General features: G+C 46.8%; 1 protein-coding gene across 5 annotated transcripts in view; it reads left to right on the top strand.

The window, feature by feature from the left end:
* LOC126481546 (neurexin-1) overlaps nucleotides 1-20460 on the top strand; it is a 2075559-nt gene that overhangs the window by 792453 nt on the left and 1262646 nt on the right. The gene's annotated exons all lie outside the window — the stretch shown is intronic.

Genomic DNA, 20460 nt, shown 5'->3' on the forward strand with positions numbered 1-20460 from the left:
CTCGGGGACCGTGACAGCCCCTACATGCAGTTCGTTTCCCCCCGCCACGACGACATCTACCAGCAGGACTACGTAACGTGTCATACAGCCTCGATGGCATCTACCAGCAGGACAATACAACATGTTGCATAGGTCGCAGTGTACCTGCGTGGTTCGAAGAAAACCAGGATGAATTTGTTGTACTTTCCTGGCCTCCAAACTCCCCGGTTTAAAGCCATGTCTCGAGTCTTTGGGATCATCTCGAGCGCGCTGTTCGCGCCATAGATCCTGAAGAGAGAAACGTAGCGCAACTGGTTGCGGCAGTGGAGTCGACATGGCTCCACGTCTCTGTTAGAACGTTGCAGAACCTCTCTGACTCTCTTCCACTCCGTGATGGTTGTTCACGGATTTGGTCGTATAGTGTAGTAGCTTACCCGCTTTGCTTAATTCTTATTCATTATTAGGGCTACGCTTGCAGAACCCCTCTCTGATTTTTTGTTGATAATCCAGTACTCGCTGACCAGAAATCCTGTTCCTACGCCACCACACTTCACTGATTCCCACTATATCTAGCTTCAAACTATCCATTTCCCCCTTTTATAATCACTGATGTACCTACTCATGGAACCGCGCGACCGCTACCATCGCAGGTTCGAATCCTGCCTCCGGCATGGATGTGTGTGATGTCCTTATGTTAGTTAGGTTTAAGTAGTTCTATGTTCTAGGGGACTGATGACCTCAAGAGCTCAAGAGTTAAGTCCCATAGTGCTCAGAGGCACTTGAACCATTTTGAACCTACCCGATTAAGGGATCTAAAATTCCACGCTCAGACCCGCAGAATGCCAGTTTTGTTTTTTCCCATGACGAGATCCTCCTGAGTTGTCCCTGCCCTGAGATACGAATGTGGGACAATTTTACCTCCGGAATACACTCCTGGAAATTGAAATAAGAACACCGTGAATTCATTGTCCCAGGAAGGGGAAACTTTATTGACACATTCCTGGGGTCAGATACATCACATGATCACACTGACAGAACCACAGGCACATAGACACAGGCAACAGAGCATGCACAATGTCGGCACTAGTACAGTGTATATCCACCTTTCGCAGCAATGCAGGCTGCTATTCTCCCATGGAGACGATCGTAGAGATGCTGGATGTAGTCCTGTGGAACGGCTTGCCATGCCATTTCCACCTGGCGCCTCAGTTGGACCAGCGTTCGTGCTGGACGTGCAGACCGCGTGAGACGACGCTTCATCCAGTCCCAAACATGCTCAATGGGGGACAGATCCGGAGGTCTTGCTGGCCAGGGTAGTTGACTTACACCTTCTAGAGCACGTTGGGTGGCACGGGATACATGCGGACGTGCATTGTCCTGTTGGAACAGCAAGTTCCCTTGCCGGTCTAGGAATGGTAGAACGATGGGTTCGGTGACGGTTTGGATGTACCGTGCACTATTCAGTGTCCCCTCGACGATCACCAGTGGTGTACGGCCAGTGTAGGAGATCGCTCCCCACACCATGATGCCGGGTGTTGGCCCTGTGTGCCTCGGTCGTATGCAGTCCTGATTGTGGCGCTCACCTGCACGGCGCCAAACACGCATACGACCATCATTGGCACCAAGGCAGAAGCGACTCTCATCGCTGAAGACGACACGTCTCCATTCGTCCCTCCATTCACGCCTGTCGCGACACCACTGGAGGCGGGCTGCACGATGTTGGGGCGTGAGCGGAAGACGGCCTAACGGTGTGCGAGACCGTAGCCCAGCTTCATGGAGACGGTTGCGAATGGTCCTCGCCGATACCCCAGGAGCAACAGTGTCCCTAATTTGCTGGGAAGTGGCGGTGCGGTCCCCTACGGCACTGCGTAGGATCCTACGGTCTTGGCGTGCATCCGTGCGTCGCTGCGGTCCGGTCCCAGGTCGACGGGCACGTGCACCTTCCGCCGACCACTGGCGACAACATCGATGTACTGTGGAGGCCTCACGCCCCACGTGTTGAGGAATTCGGCGGTACGTCCACCCGGCCTCCCGCATGCCCACTATACGCCCTCGCTCAAAGTCCGTCAACTGCACATACGGTTCACGTCCACGCTGTCGCGGCATGCTACCAGTGTTAAAGACTGCGATGGAGCTCCGTATGCCACGGCAAACTGGCTGACACTGACGGCGGCGGTGCACAAATGCTGCGCAGCTAGCGCCATTCGACGGCCAACACCGCGGTTCCTGGTGTGTCCGCTGTGCCGTGCGTGTGATCATTGCTTGTACATCCCTCTCGCAGTGTCCGGAACAAGTATGGTGGGTCTGACACACCGGTGTCAATGTGTTCTTTTTTCCATTTCCAGGAGTGTATTTTCCTCAAGAGGATTCCATCATCATTTAACCTTATAGTAGAGCTGCATGACCGCGGGAAAACAGCGGTAGCAGTTCAAATGGCTTAAATGGTTCAAATGGTTCTGACCACTATGGGACTTAACATCTTTGGTCATCAGTCCCGTAGAACTTAGAACTACTTGAACCTAACTAACATAAGGACATCACACAACACCTAGTCATCACGAGGCAGAGAAAATCCCAGACCCCGCCGGGAATCGAACCCGGGAACCCGGGCGCGGGAAGCGAGAACGCTACCGCACGACCGCGAGCTGCGGACGGTAGCAATTCCTCGTTGCTTTTAGCCGTTGACGGTACCAACACAGCACGGTCATGTGGTTGATGTTACAAGGCTGGAGCAGTGAACCGTTCAGATGGTTACCGCTGCAGCTGCTGAACACGGTGTTGGACCGCTCTTCAGCAACCATGCGGTTGCCTGGCGTCTCTGCAGGTACCGACCGCTCTCTTGTGGTTGCTACATGCATTGTTGAGGTACGCAAGCCACACTACCGCGGAAAGGTTCACGCTTTATCGGGGGATTACAAGACTCGTATGCTATGAAACTAATAGCACTAATGAAATAGAATTAGGACACTTTTAATTTTTTTAAAGACCTGTTTTTATGTAACATTTTGAGAACAGAAATTTTCGTTAATGTTCAAATAACTCATCTTGTGACGGTTATCACTTGTAAATGGTGTAAAAGGTCGAAAATGCTGTTGTGAATAGATAAGTTCCTTTGTGTTAGCAGAAGACCCAACACCATGTTACGAGTGGAGGCCGAAATGCACGCGTTTTAGCTCACGCAGGCTGACGTGAGGAGGGAAGGACTATACTGACGTGAGGTCTGGAACATGACAAGGAATTAGAATTCAGAAAGCGGACGTAATTAGTTTGATACTTAACTTTAATCAATTAATGATGAAAGTCGCTCTTGACGGTACATGATTCACAATATTATCTGTTCGCCGGCCGCGGTTGTCTAGCGGTTCAGGCGCTCAGTCCGGAACCGCGGGACTGCTACGGTCGCAGGTTCGAATCCTGCCTCGGGCATGGATGTGTGTCATGTCCTTAGGTTAGTTAGGTTTAAGAAGTTCTAAGTTCTAGGGGACTGATGACCACAGATGTTAAGTCCCATAGTGCTCAGAGCCATTTATTATCTGTTCACAATACATTCATGAAATAATTATAGTAACTGAATATGGCTCCTTGCTAGGTCGTAGCAAATGACGTACCTGAAGGCTATGCTAAACTCTCGTCTCTGCAAATGAGAGCGTATGTAGACACTGAACCATCGCTAGCAAAGTCGGCTGTACAACTGGGGCGAGTGCAAGGGAGTCTCTCTAGACTACACCTGCCGTGTGGCGGCGCTCGGTCTGTAATCACTGATAGTGGCGACACGCGGGTCCGACGTATACACTCCTGGAAATGGAAAAAAGAACACATTGACACCGGTGTGTCAGACCCACCATACTTGCTCCGGACACTGCGAGAGGGCTGTACAAGCAATGATCACGCGCACGGCACAGCGGACACACCAGGAACCGCGGTGTTGGCCGTCGAATGGCGCTAGCTGCGCAGCATTTGTGCACCGCCGCCGTCCTTGTCAGCCAGTTTGCCGTGGCATACGGAGCTCCATCGCAGTCTTTAACACTGGTAGCATGCCGCGACAGTGTGGACGTGAACCGTATGTGCAGTTGACAGACTTTGAGCGAGGGCGTATAGTGGGCATGCGGGAGGCCGGGTGGACGTACCGCCGAATTGCTCAACACGTGGGGCGTGAGGTCTCCACAGTACATCGATGTTGTCGCCAGTGGTCGGCGGAAGGTGCACGTGCCCGTCGACCTGGGACCGGACCGCAGCGACGCACGGGTGCACGCCAAGACTGTAGGATCCTACGCAGTGCCGTAGGGGACCGCACCGCCACTTCCCAGCAAATTAGGGACACTGTTGCTCCTGGGGTATCGGCGAGGACCATTCGCAACCGTCTCCATGAAGCTGGGCTACGGTCCCGCACACCGTTAGGCCGTCTTCCGCTCACGCCCCAACATCGTGCAGCCCGCCTCCAGTGGTGTCGCGACAGGCGTGAATGGAGGGACGAATGGAGACGTGTCGTCTTCAGCGATGAGAGTCGCTTCTGCCTTGGTGCCAATGATGGTCGTATGCGTGTTTGGCGCCGTGCAGGTGAGCGCCACAATCAGGACTGCATACGACCGAGGCACACAGGGCCAACACCCGGCATCATGGTGTGGGGAGCGATCTCCTACACTGGCCGTACACCACTGGTGATCGTCGAGGGGACACTGAATAGTGCACGGTACATCCAAACCGTCATCGAACCCATCGTTCTACCATTCCTAGACCGGCAAGGGAGCTTGCTGTTCCAACAGGACAATGCACGTCTGCATGTATCCCGTGCCACCCAACGTGCTCTAGAAGGTGTAAGTCAACTACCCTGGCCAGCAAGATCTCCGGATCTGTCCCCCATTGAGCATGTTTGGGACTGGATGAAGCGTCGTCTGACGCGGTCTGCACGTCCAGCACGAACGCTGGTCCAACTGAGGCGCCTGGTGGAAATGGCATGGCAAGCCGTTCCACAAGACTACATCCAGCATTTCCCCTTCTTGGGACAATGAATTCACGGTGTTCTTATTTCAATTTCCAGGAGTGTACTAACGGACCGCTACCGATTTGAAGGTTACCACCCAGCAAGTGTGGTGTCTGGCGGTGACACCACAAGTTCAATAACAGATCATAGAAAAATTTGATCTTTTCTGAAAAGGAGCAGGACTGTAGGCACAAGCATACGGAGAATTACTTATGAATGGGATTGAAAATAACAGACAGTTAAGAGGAATTTATGTAAGACGAGGAAGCTGGAAAGCAGAACTGCGTGATTTAGCAACATGTACGGCCCGGCAGCTGTGGGTCGTGAGGTGAGTTTCTTCAGTGGCAGTGGTCCGGACTCGAGCCAGCAGCCAGTGTTGGCCCCCTCTGTGCTAGCAGTGCCTGCCGCTCTCTCCCTGGTACTTCCACACTGCCTGCCACTCTCTCCCTGGTGGTTCCACACTGCCTGCCGCTCTCTCCCTGGTAGTCCCACACTGCCTGCCACTCTCTCCCTGGTGGTTCCACACTGCCTGCCGCTCTCTCCCTGGTAGTTCCACACTGCCTGCCACTCTCTCCCTGGTAGTTCCACACTGCCTGCCACTCTCTCCCTGGTGGTTCCACACTGCCTGCCGCTCTCTCCCTGGTAGTTGCACACTGCCTGCCGCTCTCTCCCTGGTAGTTCCACACTGCCTGCCGCTCTCTCCCTGGTAGTTCCACACTGCCTGCCGCTCTCTCCCTGGTAGTTCCACACTGCCTGCCACTCTCTCCCTGGTAGTTCCACACTGCCTGCCGCTCTCTCCCTGGTAGTTCCACACTGCCTGCCGCTCTCTTCCTGGTAGTTCCACACTGCCTGCCGCTCTCTCCCTGGAGGTTCCACACTGCCTGCCACTCTCTCCCTGGAAGTTCCACAATGCCTGCCACTCTCTCACTGGTAGTTCCACACTGCCTGCCGCTCTCTCCCTGGTAGTTCCACACTGCCTGCGACTCTCTCCCTGGTAGTCCCACACTGCCTGCTGCTCTCTCCCTGGTAGTTCCACACTGCCTGCCGCTCTCTCCCTGGTAGTTCCACACTGCCTGCCGCTCTCTCCCTGGTAGTTCCACACTGCCTGCCGCTCTCTCCCTGGAGGTTCCACAATGCCTGCCACTCTCTCCCTGGTAGTTCCACACTGCCTGCGACTCTCTCCCTGGTAGTCCCACACTGCCTGCCGCTCTCTCCCTGGTAGTTCCACACTGCCTGCCGCTCTCTCCCTGGTAGTTCCACACTGCCTGCCGCTCTCTCCCTGGAGGTTCCACACTGCCTGCCGCTCTCTCCCTGGTAGTTCCACACTGCCTGCCGCTCTCTCCCTGGTAGTTCCACACTGCCTGCCGCTCTCTCCCTGGAGGTTCCACACTGCCTGCCACTCTCTTCCTGGTAGTCCCACACTGCCTGCCACTCTCTTCCTGGTAGTCCCACACTGCCTGCCGCTCTCTCCCTGGTAGTTCCACACTGCCTGCCTCTCTTTCCCTGGTAGTTGCACACTGTCACCCCTCACCGAGCGAGGTGGCGCAGTGGTTAGCACACTGGACTCGCATTCAGGAGGACGACGGTTCAATCCCGTCTCCAGCCGGCCTGATTTAGGTTTTCCGTGATTTCCCTAAATCGTTTCATGCAAATGCCAGGATGATTCCTTTGAAAGGGCACGGCCGATTTCCTTCCTAGACCTTCCCTAACCCGAGCTTGCGCTCCGTCCCTAATGACCTCGTTGTCGACGGGACGTTAAACACGAACCACCGCCTCCCACCCTGTCACCCCTCCCCCGTTGCTGTGGCTGCTGGTCGCTACAGCCAGTTCCGCGACCTCGTGGGCCGCGACGTCACCGGCCGCTGTTTACGCCCCGCACGACGCTTATTTAGAAACGCACGCGCTCGCTTTTCGTTCGGTTGCCGCAGCCGACTGATGTGATATCTGCCTTCAGGCTTTGACGCCCTCCGACGTGTGTGTTTATATTTAGAGATACAAGTCATTTTTACTGAGGTGCCGCCAACGAAAGCTTCACTTTAATGTCCAAAGCAGTTCGCTCGAAAAAATCGATAAAGTTTCCAAAAAAAAAGAGTGATCTTTTATCAGAGCAACGAACTCCATCAAATGAATCAGCAACAAGTGCTTGTTGTCATGTCTACGTTACCAGGCTGCAGCGACGACACGTGGCGCCAATTTCGAATCTCTGCATCTCCCTTACGATTGAGTTGATTAACAACCAGAAATGCCTCGTCCCCCCACATCCTCCACCAACGAAAGATTCCTTAAAGAAGAATCGAACTCCCGTGTCTAAAATAGCGTCAGGTGGCTCGTCACTTTACAAATCAGTTAATGTGTTAAACATTTGACGTTAAGCGTCTGAAACGTTTACTGTTGGAGACGCAAAGCCCTAATTATGTTAGTGGTTTTAGTTGCGGGTTATTCAGAATATTTCTTAGAATTCTCTGAACACTGACATAACCGATATTATGAACTCATTATACTTTACAGAAAAATCATTTTGTAGTTTTTTTCGTAGTAAATGTTGTTACTATATGCAAAACAGGTAGCAAATAGAGTTAACAGTGAAAAAATGATAAATTAGAACGTGATGTTTGATGCCGAAGTTTTGCCGCATCAGCAACGAACATTTAGTATACGATAAACTGTTTTCCTTTGATTATTTTATGGGGCTGTGAGCGTGAAAAAAGATTAGAAATGGGTTGAAATTACGATTAAAGTCTCTTGAAATTCGCCAAGTGCTCTCACTTTCAAAGACTGGCTGAGTGTATCTTGCGTAATTTCCGGAAAGCTAGTTTATCACGCATCCAACGTGTACGGGCTCAAATTTCTTGAACTGCGGGTTGCAGAATGATATAATTTACAGGCACATTCAGTGTTATACCTGAATAGTACCTGCAAAATGAACTGCGAATTAAACAAGTAATGTATTAAAACGTTACGCCTGATGCTGTAGCTGCACTCTACGAAGAGCGAAAATGTACTGAGCGGTAAACTTTATTCCTTTCATTATTTTATGGGGGAGGGGGGGGGGGGGAGGTGTCAGAGGAAAGAAGTTTGTAAAAAGTCTGAAATCACGAGTACGTGTAGAGTTTGTTGGATGTCGCCAAGTGCTCTCATTTTCGAATACTGGCTGAACAGACTGGGGCCGGCCGCGGTGGTCTCGCGGTTCTAGGCGCGCAGTCCGGAACCGCGCGACTGCTACGGTCGCAGGTTCGAACCCTGCCTCGGGCATGGATGTGTGTGATGTCTTTAGGTTAGTTAGGTTTGAGTAGTTCTAAGTTCTAGGGGACTGATGACCACAGCAGTTGAGTCCCATAGTGCTCAGAGCCACTTCAACCATTTTCTGAACAGACTGGGGACAGATCAGCCGCGCTCCCTGAGCTGCGCCGCCTCAGGCCTCGCCTCGCGCACTGTTCGTGACTCCGATACCTTATCTATAGGATGGACAGGAGTTGGGAATAGCAGACAGACATAGAAAATACACGCGTATTCATTGAAGAGGTACAACTAACTAAGGGTTTTCAGCCAAGGACACGTAAGAAAAAAGGAGGGACTCACTTTCGTTTAAGAGCCGTGTTACAAAGTTCCTACGATTTCAAAGACAGCTTCAGCGGAGAATTAAGCACAATCAACCACTTGGAGAAAAAGGAAAAGCTGAAGACAGCGAAAGCGGCCGTAAAGAGAGCAAAGAGAGAAACTTTCAATGAATTTCAAACAAAACTTTTGTCAACCCATATGAATAAAAACGCTAAGGAGTTTTAGACTTACGTAAAGTCAGTAAGCGAATCAAAAACATCTCAGTGATCACAATGGCGCCGAAACGAAAGACGACCGAGTCGACGACAGACGGCTGAATTTAGTTTTCCGAAACTTTTTCATCGCTGAAGTGCGAACACGGTTCCTCCTTCAGTAACCGCACTAAAGGTGAACTCGCAGATAGTCAGACATGAAATCACCCAACATAAATGTAACTGCAGTCACTCGATAGTGGAAAAGCTTCTGGATCGGATGAGTAACATGGCGTCAGTTTGTAGACACCAGCCTGCAATTCGTTGGAAAAATTAATAGGGAAATGTACTTCGTACGCGAAACGACCAGCAACAAAACACCGATTCTTAAACATTCATAGCAAACCCCAGTGGCAGATGCTGGAAGAGAGGTGTTATGGATCACGGAGAGGTTTCCTGTTGAAATGCCGAGAAATTACACTCCAGGTAGAGTTGGGAAACGCGTTACTTCCTCTCACGTAAATGTCAAGAAGTGACCACAACCAGAACATCCGCAAAATTAGATCTACTTCGCAGACTTGCCGACGATTATTCTTCCGGCGGTCACGGCAGAGTCTGTGGGGCGGCGACGCAGTGCGAACGATTTCTAAACTGCGAGACTTACGCCTTCGACTCTCTCGTTGCTGTCTTCTGTTGCAGCAACAAATGTCTCTAGGAGTGACAGACACGCTTGCAGGTCTTGCGTGGGACCTCAGTTTCGTCGGACTCTCCCTTGCTCGCGTTTTATCCACACCGTGTTTACTGACCAGAGCCATGCGAGGCCACGTAGCGTGCTGCGCTGAGGCTGCAGCCCACATCTGCCCGTCCGTGGTGCCCAGCGGACGGTAGATTACGGCGAACCCGCTATCTTTCCTGATGAGCAATCCACTATGCCCTCTGGCCGTCGTATACCTGCGAGCGTTTTGTAACAACTTCCGGACACGTGTTGCGATGTGAAAGTTCCGCGCACAACAGTTAGTGCAATATTTGTAAGTCAAATAATAGACTTGGTATGTTTAAGCTGATAACCTGACACATCAGTTTTGATGATGAGAATAATGATGATGATGTTTGGTTTGTGGGGCGCTCAACTGCGTCGTTATCAGCGCCCTTGTAAATTCCCATTCTGTGCTCAGTCTAATCTCGCCACTATCAAGAATGTTGATGAAATGATGAGGACAACACAAACACCCAGTCATGTCGAAGTAGACCGCCGCCTAACGGATCACCTAGCCGCGGTCCGCTGACCAATTCAGCCCCTTCTGAATATTTGCCATTCTCGCTCATTAACCCAGGGTCGACACCTACTTCTTGCTCCACTATGCCGCCTGCTATGTTCACCCCAGAATCACTCTTCTCCATGGTGACTACACTTTACAACTGCGTCCTAGTTACTACGGACACTACGCAAAAAAATTTATACAACGATTTTCCAGCCTTGGACGACGTAGCAATCAATTATATAAAAAAATAAAAGATCCTCACCAATCCAGAAAGAAACTGCGAACAAAAAATTTTACTTCTTAGCGCTATCACAATATACGTAAAAATCTTTACAAATCCCATCAAAAAAAATCTTAACAGCAAACCCTAACAGGACAATCCTGGCAGAGTCGAAATTATGAGAGGCACCCACATGCCTTGCTCATACTGTGGCATCAAGCAGTCAGGCCTTAAAGATGAGTGGTCTGCCAAGCGAGTGGATTTATTCTTATTTCTCGAGTAACATCAATGACTGATTATGAGCTCTAGTACCCACAATTAAGCTACAAATTATTCTCCTGTTTGAATATTACGCAACGGAAACGGGTAACGCACCTCTGACTATTAGGAATTTACACAACTCTGGTTGTTCACATTCCCCCCTGCAATACCACATTTTCTTTCTTACTCAACGGCTTTGATCAACACGTGGCCATCGCACTGAATATGAATGGTGCACACATTATAAATTCTGGATATCATGACTACACACTGTTCGAAGAACAAGGCCACGAATCTTTTTCTTTTCACTATCTTTTTTATTCCGATAAATTCTATCATGATTCAAAGATAACCTGAACACACCATTACATTTTATACAACAATTACACATGAGAAACTCCGCCCAGTGGGCATGGATTTACATTGGTGATTCTCTATCTTATGGTCTCATAATTATCTAACGCTACAGTGCACTTTCTGGATAGGATGGTGGATCTTTTGCTACATCTCACACTTCGACTCTCACACCCATCATCACGAAAATTTACTCAAGACCGAGCGGTACAAAAAGTGTGGTGTCACTGCCAGACACCACAATTGCTAGGTGGTAGCCTTTAAATCGGCCGCGGTCCGTTAATATACGTCGGACCCGTGTGTCGCCACTATCAGTGATTGCAGACCGAGCGCCGCCACATGGCAGGTCTAGTCTAGAGACTCCTTAGCACTCGCCCAGTTGTACAGCCGACTTTGCTAGCGATGGTTCACTGTCCACTTACGCTCTCATTTGCCGACAGCTACGTCATTGGCTACGACCTAGCAAGGCGCCATATTCAGTTAGATAATATTGTGAATCATGTACCGTCAAGAGCGACGTCCATCATAAATGGATTAAAGTTAAGTATGAAACTAATTACGTCCGCTTTCTGAATTCTCATTCCTTGTCATGTTCCAGACCTCACGTCAGCATAGTTCTTCCCTCTTCACGCCAGCCTGCGTGAGCTAAGCGCGTGCATTTCGGCTCTTCTGCCAACACAGCAGAAAGGAACATGCATAACCCACTCCCTCTGTACCTATCTTGCTACTCTCCCATGCAAACCACACACACTTAAATTATATGAAATACATCACACTGGCAACATAGAATACATCACAAAGAATAGTCACAACGTTAGAATCACTTCATTTTCAGCTTCCCCACTTCAAGTAGTATTCATCCCAGTTTCACACGACACTGCCCCACTTCGTAACTTTTCTTTCCTACTACGAACTCTGGAGGATATATGCACGTCTTCCTGTGCAATGCAAGCCAAGTGGCGTTGCTGGATAGACGGCTGACTCACCTTGCTTCACTCTCAGGGTATTATAGTTCGAATCAAGCGTCACACGGAAACATAACACGCAAAGCAATATTAAGAACATATTCATCACACACGCGAGTCCTCAACTGATACCATGGACGAGTACATCTCTTTATCCTTTGTCTCATACACAGATTGAGACTCACACAGTACTCACCACGTGGAAGTACTCGTCACTAATTTCAAGTCCTGCACACGCCATTTCTAAAAATATTTCCTTCTTATAGTACACACGCCAGTAATTCAGCTTAAATTTAGCACTCGGAAGTATTTCAACTTAGTACTAGCACTCGCAAGTATTTCAACTTAGTACAAGCAATCACAAGTATTTCAACTTATTGCTACACGTGGTTTCATTGTGACCCTTGGTCACTTCCGAAGATTACTATGATTCCCTTAATTTTACCTGCCTGTCATTTAATCCACCCCCCAAAAGTTCCTGAAATAGAGAAATAATTATTGCAAACTACACTTAAGTATTTCACATGCATACCATTCTCTCCACTATTTTGTCTTTACGGAGCACACCTAAGACAGGTGTTTCCAACACAAGGTCCAGCGCCAGTGCTGAAAGATGGCCATTCTTCAGGTCACCTCGCACCTTCGCCGAGGTGGGGGAGCACCGTGCTACCGTATTGGTCAGCCACATTTCAGGTGCTCAAAGCTCAGGTAAATTTCATCTCTTTGGTTCCACCAAAGGTGACCAAAGGACCGTCTCAAAGATGATCATATATTGCACATTCACTATCTGCAGTTAGCATACATTCATTCATTTCACAGATCTCACCAAATTGGATATAGGGATTTATTATGTGGGAGTGCACATGTGATCAATTAAATAAATAAATTGTCCTTCTTTCCTACACTGGTGTCCGGCTTCGGTGTATGAAGTGGAGTTACTATTACAAAAAATACGTTGTTCTGACAAGAATAACGAAGAATGTTGTATCTGTTTTCTGCGTCGGGTGGTACTGTACCCTTTGAATGTATAACTTGGCACAGAGTTATCTGTGGAGTTAGAGGCAGTCATTAACTCTCAGGACCATAGCTGATGATGTTGTTACAGGTAGGCGAAAATAAATGACACACGAACTATATTAGGTATTCTTCCGACTTTTACCCGGTACTGTCGGTGGACGACTAGAAAGTATGCAAACAGTCGAAGACTCGCAGTTCTTATTTTCCATTCGCAGCATGTGTGTTGTGACAACCTAAACGCACGTTCCACCCACTAAGGATCTTGGCACAGCGAGAGCAACTTTCATCGGACACGCAGAAATTCTTCAGCACCCCAAGTCAGATACTTTCCAGCTCCTTCAGCAGCCTGGCCTCCAGAACCAAACCTGTGTCTTCGGAGCTCCGCACACGACGCAGGCCTCCGTGAGGGGTCGCCTTCGGCTCCACGACGACAGCTGCGGCGTCAGTGTATAATGCTCTCTTGGCGCGCGAGCTCTTCTTAGACTTTCGTGTTCTTTGATTTTACGCTGGAAAACTTTTCTTACTGTAACTCACTGCAGACAATTCGTAAAATACGTTTACAACATACGGTGTACATTATTCTTACAATTACAACTGTTAACTTTTTTACATAAACAAATTAATAAATTTTACAGGCTATTCTGTACAAATTCCTTCATACAATATACGAAGCAGGGGAAAAATATTTACAGCTACGTCTACGTACATACAACGTAAACCACCGAACGTCTTACGGCAGACCATGTACCACCACTTTGCCACTTCCCTTTTTTCCCACTCGCTGTAGAAGTGAGGGAATAACGACTATCTATATATCTCTTTGCGGAACCTAATTTCTCTTATCTTCTCTTTGTGATCCCTACGCAAAATGTACTTTGGTTGCAGTAGAATCGTTCTGCATTCAGCTTCAAATGCCGATTCTCTACATTTTTCTCAATAGTGTTTCGCGAGAAGAGCGCCTTCTTTCCTCCATGCATCCCCATTTGAGTTTCCGAAGCACCTCCGTTATGCTCGTGTGCCGACCGACCCACCGGCAACAGATCTAGCTGTCCGCCTCTCAACTGTCCGACCTCACAGTGCACTTAAACGACTTGAGTGTGTCAAGCAGCACACCATCAACACTGCATTCGAACATTACTTTCATTACACGAAATAGAAATTCTGTTTAAGTCGTCCTATATCCTCCTGCAGTCACTCAACAACGACCGTAAATTGCTGCTCAGTCTGTCCATCAGATCGTATATGGAGAACAAGGGCGGTCCCGTTACAGTTCCCTGAGGACACCCTGGTCTCTGATACATGCACAACCCCTCACACGACGAAAGATCCCTACCTAAAAGCTAGAAAGCACATGTCACACCAGTGGCAAAGAAACGAAACAGTAGTGTACCGCTGAATTACAGACTCAATCACTAACATAGTTTTGCAGTAGGGATTTAGAAAATGTGCTGTGCTCGAATATTATCAATTGCCCCGAAGAAAACGATTTATTGACAGTCCAGACGGGCTCAGATAATATCGTTTGTGTCAAACACAACTAGCTCTTTATTGTCATGGAACAATGGGACGTCAAATGGATTCCATATTTTAAGCCGGCTGGAGTGGCCGAGCGGTTCTAGGCGCTACAGTCTGGAACCGCGCGACTGCTACGGTCGCCTCGGGCATGGATGTGTGTGATGTCCTTAGGTTATTTAGGTTTAAGTAGTTCTAAGTTCTAGGGGACTTATGACCTCAGCAGTTGAGTCCCATAGTGCTCAGAGCCATTTGAACCATATTTTAAGATTCCTAAAAGACTTTTAACACAGCTACTCAGAAGCGACTTTTAAACAAATTGCTTATGCAGTATCGTCTCCGTTGTGCGTCTGGATTCGTGATTTCGTTTCAGAAGGTGACAGCTAATTGACGGATTGACGGAAAGCCATCGAGTAAACAGAAGTAATATCTTGCGTTCCTCGAGGAAGTGTTGTAGGCTCTCTGCCGTTCCTGATCTATATAACCGATTTAGGAGACAATCTGAGCAGTCGTCTTAGATGGTTTGCAGTTGATGCTGTCATTTAGGGTCTTGAAAAGTTAGCAGAGCATCAAAATGAATCGGAAAATCATTTTGATAAGATATATGTACGTTGCGAAACGTGATAATTGGTTGTAAGTAAAGAAAAATATAAAATTGTCAACACGAGTAATAAAAGGAATGCGCTTAATTTCTATTGCATCATAAATCACACAAATCTAAACGCCGCAAACTCGACTAAATACTTATGGATAACAATTACGAATAACTTAAGTTGGAAGGGTCACGGAGAATACGTTGTGGAAAAGCAAAAATCGACTGGGATTTCCTGGGAGAACACTTATGAAATGAAATGCAAGAGGTGTGCTGCAGAGACTGGCCGCCTACGCTACGCCTTTCCTCCCTCTTCTGGAGTGCTGGAGTGCTGGAGTGCCGCGTGGGATCCGCGTCACACAGGACTGCGAAGGACATCCAAATAAGCTCAGAGGAGGGCGGCTCGTTTCGCGTTATCTTGAAGTACGGGAGAAAGTACCACGGATACGGTGCGCGAACTGGGCTGGCAATCATCGAAACAAAGGCGTTTTTCATCGCGGCAGGATCTTGTCATGAAATTGCAATATCTACTTTCTCGTCAGAGAGTGAGAACGTTTCGTTGGCGCCCACCTTCACAGGGACAAATGATTGGTTTCCTGTCTTTCAGAGCGTGAAATATTAACTGGGCAGGTTTTATAAGTATTTTTTTCGCGCTGCAGTAGTCAGAGGTAGGTGCGGCACTCATTAGCACTCGTATTGGTCAACGTCAGATGCTGTTACTGAATCGATTATCTTCGCAAGATCCAAGAACATTACATTCCTCGAAAATTAACTGAATTTATATCGAAAAAAATATCAGGAAAACATTAATATGCAGTCTCTGTTGCGTAGAGTATTTTGTCGCCAGAAACTGTTGCACACGGCGGCCTGTCGCCAGTGGAGGGGTGACGCGGGCCTCGAAGTTGACACCACTCTAACGACGGCGGTCTGGCGCGCGCGTGCATCCCATCACGTCCCGACACTTTATTTTGCAGCTACTCGTAGAGCTACTCCATCCCACAAACAGGACTGAATTGCAACTACAACAGCATTGGGCACACAGGACGGTTTGAGGAACCCTGTTGGTGAATTTTCGAGCTCCGAAATATGCGTTTCAGCTAAAGAGGACCGAAAGGGCGAATGGTCTCTCCTCTTAGTGCACGTGCAGGGTTCCCGCAGCACAGGGGGCCGACGCCGTTAGCTGGCCACGCGCTCCCTCGGTGCCAGAGAACTCGCCACGTTACACATAGTACGAAACATCTTTCTGTGTTCTAGGATGCAAACAGGGACGGCGCCTCTGCAGCACGCAACACCTTTTACCTGGTTCCTCCTTTGTCTGTCATAGTGGTGGTGTGTGTTACGTGAAAAAGACTATGGCATCCCTTAACGACTCGCTCTTCTCTGTTCCGCTGTTCTTTGCTCAACATGTAGTCAGTAGTAATCAGAATTACACGTTTATAAAGTCCACAGTAGTAGAAAACTAACATGAAAATGGACAATGTAGTAGTTAAACATGGTAATCATTATCGTTAACTTTAACCGTATTTGTACTCTCTATCTGGGAATTAATTTTGAACGGTTGAGTTTATCAGTTTAATGGGGTCCGAGTACGGTAAGTGGCGGCCTTCACAAAAATGTTCGTGTAACGCAGGCATTTGCGAATGTTCTTCAATTCACACCACGCGTAGTTGTTATTACCAGTTTTGGACTAAGAAAACTTTGGCTTGGCCTGATAAGTTAGCCCAGAAAATAGACCCGCATGAAACTAAGCAATGTATGTTAGCTCTTGTATTTCCCTATCACCTGTGTTTGACAACATTCGCATTGTACACTGAGATTTGTATAGCGCTTCAGTTGATCTGCGGTATGCTGCTCCCAGCCTAATTTATTATTAATCTGTAATTTATTCACATTTTCTCTACGTACACTCCGATCATTTTATTGCAATTTTTGATAATCACATTAATGTTATATCGTAGATAACCCGGATGTGCACAAAAAAACTGTGTATATGAAACCCAGACAGGAACTCAATGTCCTGACTTCATCAAGTTAGATAAGTATATAAATAATAAACAACCCTAAGAATCTGACGTCAGCTTCTGCTATGTGCTTGTCGTCGTATTTTAGACATATACTGACCGTAAACGCCCTATAACTTCGAAACTCCATATACTATATTCTTTCATAGCACAGCGACAATGGATTGGCTATGAACCATTTATTAATGCCCATTAAAATTTCATTCACCGATCTTCGAAACATTATAGGTCAGTTACTATTTACTGCAACATTTCTCTCATCTGAAAACAAAAGGAACTTGGCATCTGGTAATGTTACTGATGAAGAGTTATTGATAAGGACAAGAAAAAGTAAGGGCACTAACATGGAACCTTCTGGATCTAACTTGTAATTAGTATCTTGTAGGATGAAGCGTGATTGGTTAATACTCGTCTCATTCCTACTGCCACCATTTGTTTCCCGTCACAGATATGACGTTTAATCCATTTTGCAGTATTGAGAGGCGCCCTCATGCCTTGCTCATACTGCGGCATCAAGCAGCCAGCCTGCAAGATGAGTGGTCTGCCAAGCGAGTGGATTCATTCTTATTTATCAAGTAACATGAGCTCTAGTACTCACAATTAGGTTACAATATTTGAATATTACGCAACGGATAACGGAAACGCACATCTGACTATTAGTAATTTACACAACTCTGACTGTTCACTACGCTCTGGCAATACCACATTTTCTTTCTTATTTAACGGCTTTGATCAACACGTGGCCATCGCACTGAATATGAATGGCGCACACATTATAAATTCTGAGTATCATGACAACATACTATTCGAAGGAAAAGGCCACCAACCTTTTTCTTTTCACTATCTTATTTATTCCGATAAATTCTATAACCTAAACACACAAATTCTGTAACCTACAACAATAACACATGAGAAATTCCGCCCAGTGGGCATGGCTTTACATTGGTGATTCTCTATCTTATGGTCTCGTAATTATTTGACGCTACACTGCACTTTCTCGATAGGATGGTGGATCGTTTGCTATATTTCACACTTCGACTCTCACACCCATCATCACGAAAATTTCTTCCAGACCGAGTGGTACAAAAAGGAACATGCATAACCCACTGCCTCTGAAACTATCTCGTTACTCTCCCATGCCAACCACACATACTTAAATTTCATGAAATACATCACACTGGCAACAATCAACACAAAGAATAGTCACAACGTTATAATCACATCACTTTCAGCTTTCCCACTTCAATTAAAATTCATCCCAGTTTCACACGACACTGCCCCACTTCGTAACTTTTCTTTCCTACTACGAACTCTGGAGGATATATGCACGTCTTCCTGTGCAATGCAAGCCAAGTGGCGTTGCTGGATAGACGGCTGACTCACCTTGCTTCACTCTCAGGGTATTATAGTTCGAATCAAGCGTCACACGGAAACATAACACGCAAAGCAATATTAAGAACATATTCATCACACACGCGAGTCCTCAACTGATACCATGGACGAGTACATCTCTTTATCCTTTGTCTCATACACAGATTGGGACTCACACAGTACTCACCACGTGGAAGTACTCGTCACTAATTTCAAGTCCTGCACACGCCATTTCTTAAATATTTCTAACTTACAGTACACACGCCAGTAATTCAGCTTAATTTAAGCACTCGGAAGTATTTCAACTTATTGCTGCACGTGGTTTCATTGTGACCGTTGGTCACTTCCGAAGATTACTACAATCCCCTTAATATTACCTGCCTGACATTTAATTCTCCCCACAAAAGTTCCTGAAATAGAGAAAATATTATTCCAAACTACTCTTAAGTATTTCACACGTATTCCATGTCTCCACTCTTTTGTCTTTACGGAGCACACCTAAGACAGGTCTTACCAACACTAGATCCAGCAGCAGAGTGCTGAAACATGGCCAATCTCGCACGTCCGCCAAGGTGGGGGAGCACCGTGCTACCGTATTGGTCAGCCACATTTCAGACAGCTCAATGCTCAGGTAAATTTCATCTCTTTGGTTCCATCAAAGGCGACTAAAAGACCGTCTCAAAGATGATCATGTATTGCACATTCGCTATCTGTGGTTAGCAGACGACCATACATTCATTCATTTCACAGATCTCACCAAATTGGATGTAGGGATTTATTTTGTGGGAGTGCACATGTAATCAATTAAATAAATAAATTGTCATTCTTTCCTACACTGGTATCCGGATTCGCTGTATTAATTGAAATTGAGTTATTATTAGAAAAAAAACCATGTTATTCTGACAAGAATAACGAAGAATGTTGTACCTATTTTCAATGTCGGGTGGTACTGTACCCTTTCACCGCCCGCTACTCATGCAGAAAAAATGGCACGGTACTATCCTTGCAATGCGAGGGTAGTTCCGAACATTTCTTAAAGAATGCTGTATTAGACTTGCTAAGGCATCATAATAACCAGGAGGAGACCTTAGCCCCTGGTGACCTCAAATAGACGACCAAATGCTGTTACTTTACCAAATTATTGACACAGTTGTTGAATTATTGTACTCTCCACAATCCGGAGTAACGTACATGTACAAATTTACAACAATCCAAATGACAAATAAAACATTACATCATACAAATAAAAAATAATGGTGAGATAAAAATTTGCTTAGTAATCGGGATCTCCGTTATTTTTAGGAGTAATCCAAACTTCACTAACTGTATAACAAAATAAAAATACTAATTGTACTCATAAAATTTTAAATAGCTCACCGTCTAAGCATAGAGCAAGTAATCTGACATTCGTAAATTGCGTTGTAATTATCTAACCACAGCAATGTCTAAATACAAAACAAAATCAACAAAAGAAAAAAAATTGCATTGCTCGCTCACCAGACATCACATTTTCCTTCTCATTCAATCCATTAATACACCAACAGAATAGGTCTAGAAGTCAGCTAACCTTAACACCACCACATTCACGACAACATACCATACCTTTGCTCCCTTATACTCAACCACATAACACATGGAGCTGTTTCAGAGATAGCATTCCAGTCTCCGAATTCGTCCTTTCACTCTGGCACCTCTCTCCATCGGCTTACCTCTGCATTCACTTTACCGATTATTCATCCTGCTAAATATCAACTTAGAACTGCGACATTTCATTTTATGTCCCTTCACATTGTGCAGTTGTCCTCATCTCTTCATTCGTATTTCGGCTCTCCGTCCGTCCATAACTCCATCATTTCCTGGTCTTCCTTCGCCATTCGCATCGGTCTCGATTGCAGCATACCCAAGTCTCTCTGTAAAATACATCTAAGACATCCCCACATTATTTATTCTACTCATCTTCATTTACCACTGTTTCATCACGTCGAATCTCTCTTTATTAATCACACTGCTTCACGTCGCTTCTCTCCTTAAATATCACCTAAATCCACTTCTATTTATCACATCGTTTCTCTCTCTATCTACCATCTTTATCCACTCATTAATCATCACGTCGTTTCTGCTTGATCCTTATTCATATGACAAAAAAAATACGTACATACACCACTCTGTCGACTCC

This window comes from Schistocerca serialis, chromosome 5 (genome assembly GCF_023864345.2).
Source record: "Schistocerca serialis cubense isolate TAMUIC-IGC-003099 chromosome 5, iqSchSeri2.2, whole genome shotgun sequence".
Taxonomy (NCBI): Eukaryota; Metazoa; Arthropoda; class Insecta; order Orthoptera; family Acrididae; genus Schistocerca; species Schistocerca serialis.